Raw genomic sequence first — 9,561 nt, forward strand, 5'->3', positions numbered from 1 at the left:
GGTGATATCACGATAAGGTGGGGGTGGGGTAGAAACAGTCCCTGACTGGGAAAGATGTCTGTGCAGGAAGATGGGGGGGGGGGGGGGGCAATGTTTCAGGGTATTATACCCCTTCTACAGGCCCATTCCCCATAGCGTCCACAGAGTGGGACTATTGTACTTCTCGACTCCCTCACAACGCAATCCTCCTAATCTAAAAACAAAAGTGAAGGGTACACACAGCTATGTAAGTGTTACGGTTGTGCTCGCCACAAACCGGGGCCGGACCGCGTGGCTGAGGCTGGGTTATGAAATCACCGACCTTAGACCGCGTAGACTGGTCCGGAGTGCGAAGTTCATAGTCAAACAGGCCAGGTTCAGGATTGGAGAGAACAGCGTAATCGTTGGACGAGCCAGAGTCAGGATAGGAGATATCCGGGTAGTCGTAGTCCAAGCAGGGAGTCGGTAACAGGAAATCAAGTAGGTCCTCCTGATTCAGCGTAATCGGCTGCAGGTCGGGAACGGGGTTTGCGCGAGTGGCGTCCACGTCCCATGGCGCTGGTCTAGGAGAGGGAAGGCAGACCGGAGTGGGGACACCGCCAGGCAGCACCGGTAAACCACTGCTTCAGCGCAAGAGTTCAAGCTGGCCTCTGCGAAGTGTGCAAGATCAGCATGCCACGGGGTCCAAACAGCAACCTCTGCTAAGGGTAGAAGCAGCAGGTTGCGGCTCCAGGGAGACAGCACACAGCAGGTCTCTGGGGTGCTTCAGTGCGGGAGTTAAAGCTGGCCTCTGCGAAGGGAGAAAGAGCAGCAGGCTACGGGGTCCAAACAGCAAGCTCTGCTAAGGGTAGAAGCAGCAGGTTGCAGGGAAAGCAGGAACTAATGCTGGAACACTTCCACAGGATTAGTCACGAGGAAAACAAGCAAGGGCTTGTGGCTGAACACAGTAATGTCCAAGAAGGATTATGCTCGGCAGAGAAGCATTTTGTGAATGCAGTATTTAAAGTCCGGCGGGCCAATCCCAGGAGGAGGGTGTGAGGGCACTGCTCCAATGACTAAGTACAAGGCTAGGTTGCAAAGAGGGAACTAGTGAGAACAGCACCTTGCAAGGCTACGAGAAAAGCCAGGAGTGGATTCCTGACAGTAAGCAGGCAAATGCAGACAATTTTACATGAAAAGTGTAATGCCATATAGCCTGTTTGTAACCTTATGTAATAGGCACTGTGCGTAACCTTATGTAATAGGCACCTGACACACCACAGCAAAAAAAGAACCTGAAAACAAAAGAACACTATAGTCTTAACCGAACTTCTGAAATATATATAATCTGTCCCAGAAAATGGTGTTAATAGGCTGTCAAGACTCTCAAAGATATAGTCCCTGTTACTCAGTATACCAGTGTTTGTAGCTTAACATCAAAATTACTCAATCTGTATATGCAAAGAAAAAACTGGTTCAAGAGTTCGTGGTGCACAGTCCTGTTCATAGTAGACAGCAGGATGGTCTGCTGTGAACAGGACTGCACCACGAACACTTGAACCACAGGTTTTTCTTTGCATATACAGATTGAGTAATTTTGAGGTTATGCTATAAACACTGGTATACTGAGTAACAGGGACTATTTGGGTTATGCACAAAGCAGTGATAAGTGTTTTTAAGTGAGATAAATGCTTTATGGCGCAATTTACGGCGCAAATTTTTTAGCAATGACTGTTTTGGTGATGATAAGCCTTTTAAGCGTGATACTGCAGTGTTATCACTGCTTTGTGAATCGCGCTGCACGCAATATTGAGAAATAAAGGCATTTATCTTACTTAAAAACATGTATCACTGCTTTGTGCATAACCCCCTATGTCTTTGAGAGTCTTGACAGCCTATTAACACCATTTTCTGGGTCAGATTATATATATTTCAGAAGCTCAGTTCAGACTATAGTGTTCTTTTGTTTTCAGGTCCTTTTTTTGCTGTGGTCAGGTGCCTATTACACAAGGTTACGCACAGTGCCTATTACATAAGGTTACACACAGGCTATACGACATTACAAACGAAAATCACCCCTGCCGAGGGGGAAGGATGGATCAGCAGGCACAACTGTGCAGGAAAGAATTGCAAACGGCTGGACTTGGCTGAAAAATGCTTTATTTAAACATGGATTTAAAAACTAAGAGGAGGGGAACAGACCCCTGCACCTCTAACGCGTTTCACCCAAGTGTGGGCTTTCTCAAAGAAAGGTTAATTCATATAGCTCCACACAGCATTTCTATACAACAAGTGATCCGGATGCAGTATTTATTTTCACAAGTGGGTCATATGCTTTGTAGCACTAGTAATTGAGGGACTCCACCTCAATATACCTCTGTTATATACGACATTACACTTTTCATGTAAAATTGTCTGCATTTGCCTGCTTACATAGCTGTGTGTACCCTTCACTTTTGTTTTTAGATTAGGAGGATTGAGTTGTGAGGGTTGGGAAGTACCATAGCCCCCCTCTGTGGAGGCTATGGACATGGGCCTGTAGAAGGAGTATAATACCTCCTTGAGAGTTCATTGGGAACGCGATCCAGGGATCATACTGGGGCACCCACAAACTATTTGCCTAACTGGTAAGGTATCTGGCAATCGGGGCAATATATAAAGTGTCACTAACTTGTATACTGCTCGAGCTACTACCATATACGGTATTATTGGACAGCCATCTATTTTGTCCATAGTACCCACTAATGACATAGGGTTTTGGATATTGGCATAGTCTCCTTTCCCCCACAGGGTTTTTTTGTTACCAATACTACTTGTTACAACAGTGGTGAACGGTATAGTTGGCTCATCACACGTATTTACGTATGACCCAGTCCTATCATTGTTCTCTTTATTGGATCAGAGCTGCATATTTTTTGTTGCATTATTTCTAATACCCTTTATTTTAACATTCTAGACTTAACTATTAAAATGTATTTTAAATAAATCATCAATCTACCAGTTCAGTAGGGAGAGTGCTAAAAACTAGGTTCTTGTATAGTATCATTATCCCCATGTTTGCCTGGTCAGTAGAACCGGGACGAGATGCGGTCCGTGATCTTATCTCTACCTGGATGACCACCCCATGGGAGAATATGTACTAGGGTAAACACTTTTAATAAAGACCTTAGGGACTAATATTTGTCGAATGACCTCCCCTGTTTGTGTAACCTTGTTCACCCGATATAGGATGTCTGTCAAGGGAGAAGGGGTTTGGCCCGGGATTAAAGGGGTTACACCCCATTTGGCCACCCCCTGCTCTCACTTGGGGAGAATGTATATTCCCCTGTAAAAATGTATTGTTTCTGTTCCAGTGTTTGCACCAACACATACACTGGGATTGATGCGGGAGGCTTAAGGGGTTAATGAGCTACAGTTTAGGAAAATACAAATATGTGTGGTGTCTTTTCAGAAATATCTGGGCTTCAAAAGGCTTGATTGAAGTTTGGTGTGACAAGTACAGAGGGGGTTTAGTGTACAGTATGTTAATACCTAATTGGCAGACCAAGGGTATATTGCTGGTAGAGACAGGTAGGACTCAGGTCTGGAGCATTGGGTGTGAAATATAGCACCTGTGACAAATGTTCTCTACACACAAGGCCCAGCTTCAAAGGATTTCTTGACAAGGGGTTATGGGGGCCAGGGGTGCGGTTACACAAGGAGATATCAGAATGAGTGACCTTATTAAATATAAGAATATTATGAGATGTCCTCGGCTGAACGTGCTAAAAGCTAGATGTGTGTATTCGTGGGACCGATTTGCCATAATGATTACAGACATGATGTCTAGCAGGTACTAAGAGACAGATATTAATATCTCTCTTAATTTTAGTATTACATGGTAATATTTAGTCTTATTGGGAGCGTCATGCGTGCCGGAATGTATTAATATGTCTCGCGTGGCAGTAAGTAGGACTGAACTGAAGTTATGAAGTTATTTAGATAGGAAAAGCAGTTTTTAAACGTCCTTGAGTGGGAGGAGTTTTACTCTGGGGAAGACTGTCAACCTCAACACTGATTTATGAGAGGGGCTGGGTTTAGGTTGTGTTCAATGGGAAATAATTGTATATAAACAAGGCTCTTTGTGATTTTCAAGATTGCTGTATGAACTGCCTGTCCAGATTTCACTGTTTCATCATTCCATCTTAAGTAAGTGTCTATATTTTGTCTGTTATTTGTATACCTCGTGTGTTCACATTTTCAAGGAATAAATTATATTTTATCATATCTAGTCGTGTTCAGTTCGACCCAGGTATTTTTGGTGTAAATTATATCTTGCCATAAGTAACCGTGACAAGCTCTATAATTAACTGGTGGCAGCGGTGGGATTGAACTGAACCTGTATTACAGTTTACTGCGGGACTCTGTAATACAGTTGGAACTCGGGTGAATTGCGAGTTCCTAAGGCTAAAGATATTGGACACACAGTGTACAACATATAACACAAGATATGGCACCTCCTCACTGTTCCCCTACTTGTGAGAAGCATTGCCTCCAGAAACAAAGTGCCGGCCATCCGTGTGACTGGAGCCGGGCACCGAGACCAGAGGAGTACATCAAGTCGGCGCGGGGACCGGCAGCCGGCAAGGCTGAGATAGAGGCGGTGATCGGTGAGCATGAAACCCGGCAGGCTGAGCAAAGAACCACCGCTGCAGCCGCCGTAACCATCAAACCGCCCGGAGAGCAGGGAACGGACCCAGCTCCGGGATGGCAGAGACTTGGGGAGGGAGCGGGTGGTCTCGGAGACCACGGAAGTCTTGCACCGGGAGAGGTAACGGCCGTTGCGGCGGCCCGTCCATTTTCCCTGAAAGAGCTAGCACTGGTGTGTGCGTTGGGCAAGACGTGGTTCCCGGCGAAGTGGACCCAGTTCATGTCATTGGTGCCGCACCGACCCGCTTACCCCCTCCCAGAAACCGGCGCTCGAGCAACTCCGCTCTGGACTCAGTCGCCCCTTGCGGGGGGTAGTCCACTGGCGGCGGAGAAGATCCGGAATGAGCCCGGCGATCGAGCACCTCCGCTCTGGACTCAGTCGCCTCTTGTGGGGGGTAGTCCACCGGCGGCGGAGAAGATCCAGCAGGCGCCGCGGCACTGCCAACAAACGGGCCACAATAATGCCCGGTGCCTGGACCGTGCGCGGTCGGGCAAAGAAGCCCCTCAGGGCCACGCACACGAGCTACGAAAAAGATGACCCCGTTAGCGGCATCCTCCGATGATTCCCGCCCAGCCGGGGCGACAAGCCTTCGCGGGACGTCCCCTGGAGAACCTGGCCGGGCTGCATCGGCAACAGCGGCGGAGAGCGGCGGCCATCCATCGGATCCCGGCGGAGAACCGGCGGCGGCATCTTGCCAGCGGCCATTTTATTCGGGGGGAGGGTTGGGGTGTGCGAGAGATGGGTGATTCACATTGTTTGGCGGAGTCGGCGATTCCCAGCGATGACCGGAACCCCACGATCCACGCCGGCGACCCTGTACCAGAGCCGGGTGCTGTTGCAGCAGCTACCTGGGGCTCGCCCGTGGCGGCGACGGCGGCGGCGGCGGAAGAGCCGCGATTCCGGCAAAGTGCCGGAGCCCTTTCTGAGTGGGGGGAGAGACAGGGATTGCAGGAGGGGGTTATTTTACCTGGTTTGAATGGAGCCGTGTTACTCCACAAGGACCTGGGAGACTTGTCCTGCACCGTGTTACCTGTACCAAACCCGGGCGCTGTTGCGGCAGCGGCCCGTTGCTTCCCGGCCCAGATGATGCCGGCGGCCACTCCAGTCCCCCTGCAATTGGGACCAACGAAGGCGGCGGTCTCTGCGGGTACCAGCGAGGTAAGCCAGACCAAGTCGCAGACTGACCCTGGCTTATTTTTTCCCTTGACTGTACCTTGTGGTTCCCTGGTAGGGGTGACTGGTGGGTGGCAGGAGATAAGGGTATCAGGGGAGGGGAAGGAAGGGCAACATGTAGGGCAGCTAGGCTTCCCCATTACCCTGGCAGAGCATCAAGGAGACTCTCAGTTAAGAGCCCCACTGTTGCAGCCTTGCTATGGGCTGGAGGTATCAGGGGTTGTGGCAAAGTTAGACCACCCCAGGGTTACCTACCACCCAGGAGCTAAGGTGGGTGCATCTGCACCAACAACCCTGAGCTCACCTCCGGTAATGGGGGCACAGCTTCAGGGAGAGGGGCTAGCCCCGTTAGCACCCAGCTCTAGGGTAGGATTGCCTGGGAGAGGGTTGGGTGGGCCAGTGGGAACCGGGGAGGGAAGGCAGCAAGTGAGCCATCCAGATTTCCCCATTACCCTGGCAGAGCCTCAGGGGGTCTCTCGGTTTAGAGCCCCCCTGTTGTTGCCTGGCTATGGGCTGGAGGTATCAGGGGCAGTGGCACAGTTAGCCCACCCCCAGATTAGCTGCCAGCCAGGAGCCAAGGTAGGTGCTTCTGCACGAATGCCCCTGGGCTCCTCTACGGTAATGGGGAGGCAGTGTCAGGGAGATGGCCTCACTCGGGTGTCCCTAGGATCCAGGTTAGGAGTGGCTAGGGGGAAGCGGAGTGAGGAAAGGCTGCAGGTAGGTAGCCAGCACCAGATCTCAGTGGGAGAAGAAGGGCTAGTGGTAGCCGGGGAGGGAAAGCAGCAGGTATGACAGCTAGAGTTCCCCATTACCCTGGCGGAGCCTCAGGGGGTCTCTCAGATCAGCAACCCCCTGTTGCAGCCTGGCTGGGGGTATCATGGGCAGTGGCAAGCTTGTGCCACCCCAGGGATACCTGCCAGCCAAGAGCTAAGGCGGTTGCATCTGGAGAGGTTCCCCTGAGCTCATCCCTGGTAAGGGGGAGACAAGGTCAGGGAGGTAGGTGCACTCAGGTAGTTCCAGTGTCTGGGTTAGGATTGCCCAGGGGGGAGAGGAGTGCAGGTGGGCTGCAGGGAGGTAAGCAGCAGGAGTCATCAGCAGGGGCTGAGGTGCTGGGCCTAGGGGAGGCTAGGCAGGGAGACACTGTGGAGCAGAGGGAGATAGGTCAGTGGGGTGTCAGGCAGCTGGCAGAAGCTAGGGATGGGCTAGGTAGGCAGGAGGTCCCTTGTTCTGACTTAACAGGAGTGACCCCCCTGACAGATTCCCCAGGGTTTCCAGAGGTGGGGCTGCAGGGAGGTAGGCAGCCAGGAGCAGTAGCCAGGGCTAGCGGGTACAGCAGAGGGTTCTGTCCCCAGGGCAGCCAAGGGTAGCTACAGGGAGGAAGCGCATCACAGTGGAGTGGAGAGGAGTGATGCTGGCCCTAGCAGCAGTGATGGTAGCAGGTGCTTGTTTCCTGGCCTTCAGTTTTGAGAGGGCAGGGGCAAAGCACCTGGGTACCAGGGACCCCAGTACAGGATACTGGGAGATTGCCTTGTCCCAGGGGGGACAGGAGGGGGTAGGAGTCAGCACCCCAGGTGGTTTCTGGATTCCAGATATGATGCCACCCGGGATGGGGGCTGCCCCAGAGCCAGGGAGGAGAGGCAAGGGTATAGCGGAGCAGCTACAGGTGGGCACAGGACCAGGGCAGGTAGGGTCCCTACAGGATAGTGACATAGCTCTTTCCCAGACTTGGTTGACAGGAAAGCGACGGTCTGTGCTTGATAGTTGGTCTCTTGCTGATGCAGAGACATGCCAGTCGCTGGGCAGTATGCAGCCTGGTCTGCAGAGGTGCCCCTTCACAATGGGCTTGGTTCACCAGGCACTGGTTGGGGGGCAGAGGGTGGCAAAGGAGGATGCCCGGCGGCCACGTTGGAGCCCTGCTCAGCAGGATCTGGATTTCACTATCCAATGTGGCCAGGACAATGTACTGGACAATGCCGGAGGACAATTTTGCCAGGACAACCCCTCAGGACTTATTGAGTGCTTCAAGGAAGCCCATGGTGTCCCAGTGCCAGGGTGGGCAGCTGGGGCACAAGGCACCCATTGAGCAGGGGAGGTGTCAAGGGAGAGGGGGTTTGGCCTGGGATTAAAAGGGGTTACACCCCATTTGGCCACCCCCTGCTCTCACTTGGGGAGCAAGGGGTTAACTGGACTGGGGTCCAGTAATATGTTTTTATCTTGCTTCAGAATCCTAATGTATATTCCCCTGTAAAAATGTATTGTTTCTGTTCCAGTGTTTGCACCAACACATACACTGGGATTGATGCGGGAGGCTTAAGGGGTTAATGAGCTACAGTTTAGGAAAATACAAATATGTGTGGTGTCTTTTCAGAAATATCTGGGCTTCAAAAGGCTTGATTGAAGTTTGGTGTGACAAGTACAGAGGGGGTTTAGTGTACAGTATGTTAATACCTAATTGGCAGACCAAGGGTATATTGCTGGTAGAGACAGCTAGGCCCTAGGTCTGGAGCATTGGGTGTGAAATATAGCACCTGTGACAAATGTTCTCTACACACGAGGCCCAGCTTCAAAGGATTTCTTGACAAGGGGTTATGGGGGCCAGGGGTGCGGTTACACAAGGAGATATCAGAATGAGTGACCTTATTAAATATAAGAATATTATAAGATGTCCTCGGATGAACATTCTAAAAGCTAGATGTGTGTATTCGTGGGCCCGATTTGCACATAATGATTACAGACACATGATGTCTAGCAGGTACTAAGAGACAGATATTAATATCTCTCTTAATTTTAGTATTACACAGTAATATTTAGTCTTATTGGGAGCGTTATGCGTGCCGGAATGTATTAATATGTCTCGCGTGCCAGTAAGTAGGACTGAACTGAAGTTATGAAGTTATTTAGATAGGAAAAGCAGTTTTTAAACGTCCTTGGGTGGGAGGAGTTTTACTCTGGGGAAGACTGTCAACCTCACCACTGATTTATGAGAGGGGCTGGGTTTAGTTTGTGTTCAATGGGAAATAATTGTATATAAACAAGGCTCAGCCTATGGCTATTGTCTTTGTGATTTTCAAGATTGCTGTATGAACTGCCCGTCCAGATTGAACTGTTTCATCATTCCATTTTAAGTAAGTGTCTATATTTTGTCTGTTATTTGTATACCTCGTGTGTTCACCTTTTTCAAGGAATAAATGATATTTTATCATATCTAGTCGTGTTCAGTTCGACCCAGGTATTTTTAGTGTAAATTATAACTTGTCATAAGTTACCGTGACAATGTCATTCAGTGGTTCGAAGTGTGGGAACACCCTTACACCTTGTTCATTCACTACGTTGTCATTGACCCTTACCACCTTCTCATATTGTCTAGCCAAAGCTGGGTCTTCCCTCTCCCTCTGATGGAAGTCAGGAAGAGCCAGGTCTAGCAAAATTCCTAATATCTGTCTGTTCCCCATCCTGGTCATTTCCAGCCATGACTTGCAGTCTGTTGGGCTGACTAACTTTTCCGCATGTTTCTATTTACGCATCTTTGGGACGCAGTGTCTATTGGGAAAGAGCTCTGGGGAGAAGGGGAACAAGCCCCCGGGTTCTCCGGTACTGGAGACATAGGCTCCTCGTGAGTAGGGGCCAACAATGTTCCGAAGTAGGGCCAGTCTCGGCCAAGTAGAACAGGGGCAGGTAGCCATGGAGCAACTCCTACTAGCAGTCTAGCCTCTCAATCGTTGATGCGGAGGAGGATGTTC

General features: G+C 50.3%; 1 long non-coding RNA gene across 1 annotated transcript in view; it reads left to right on the forward strand.

The window, feature by feature from the left end:
* LOC142487048 (uncharacterized) overlaps window positions 1-9,561 on the forward strand; it is a 19,676-nt gene that overhangs the window by 9,277 nt on the left and 838 nt on the right. Inside the window, exon 2 of the long non-coding RNA XR_012799122.1 lies at window positions 8,894-8,946. This is a non-coding gene — a long non-coding RNA (uncharacterized LOC142487048). The remainder of the gene's footprint in view (window positions 1-8,893; window positions 8,947-9,561) is intronic.

This window comes from Ascaphus truei, chromosome 2 (assembly GCF_040206685.1).
Source record: "Ascaphus truei isolate aAscTru1 chromosome 2, aAscTru1.hap1, whole genome shotgun sequence".
Lineage (NCBI taxonomy): Eukaryota > Metazoa > Chordata > Amphibia > Anura > Ascaphidae > Ascaphus > Ascaphus truei.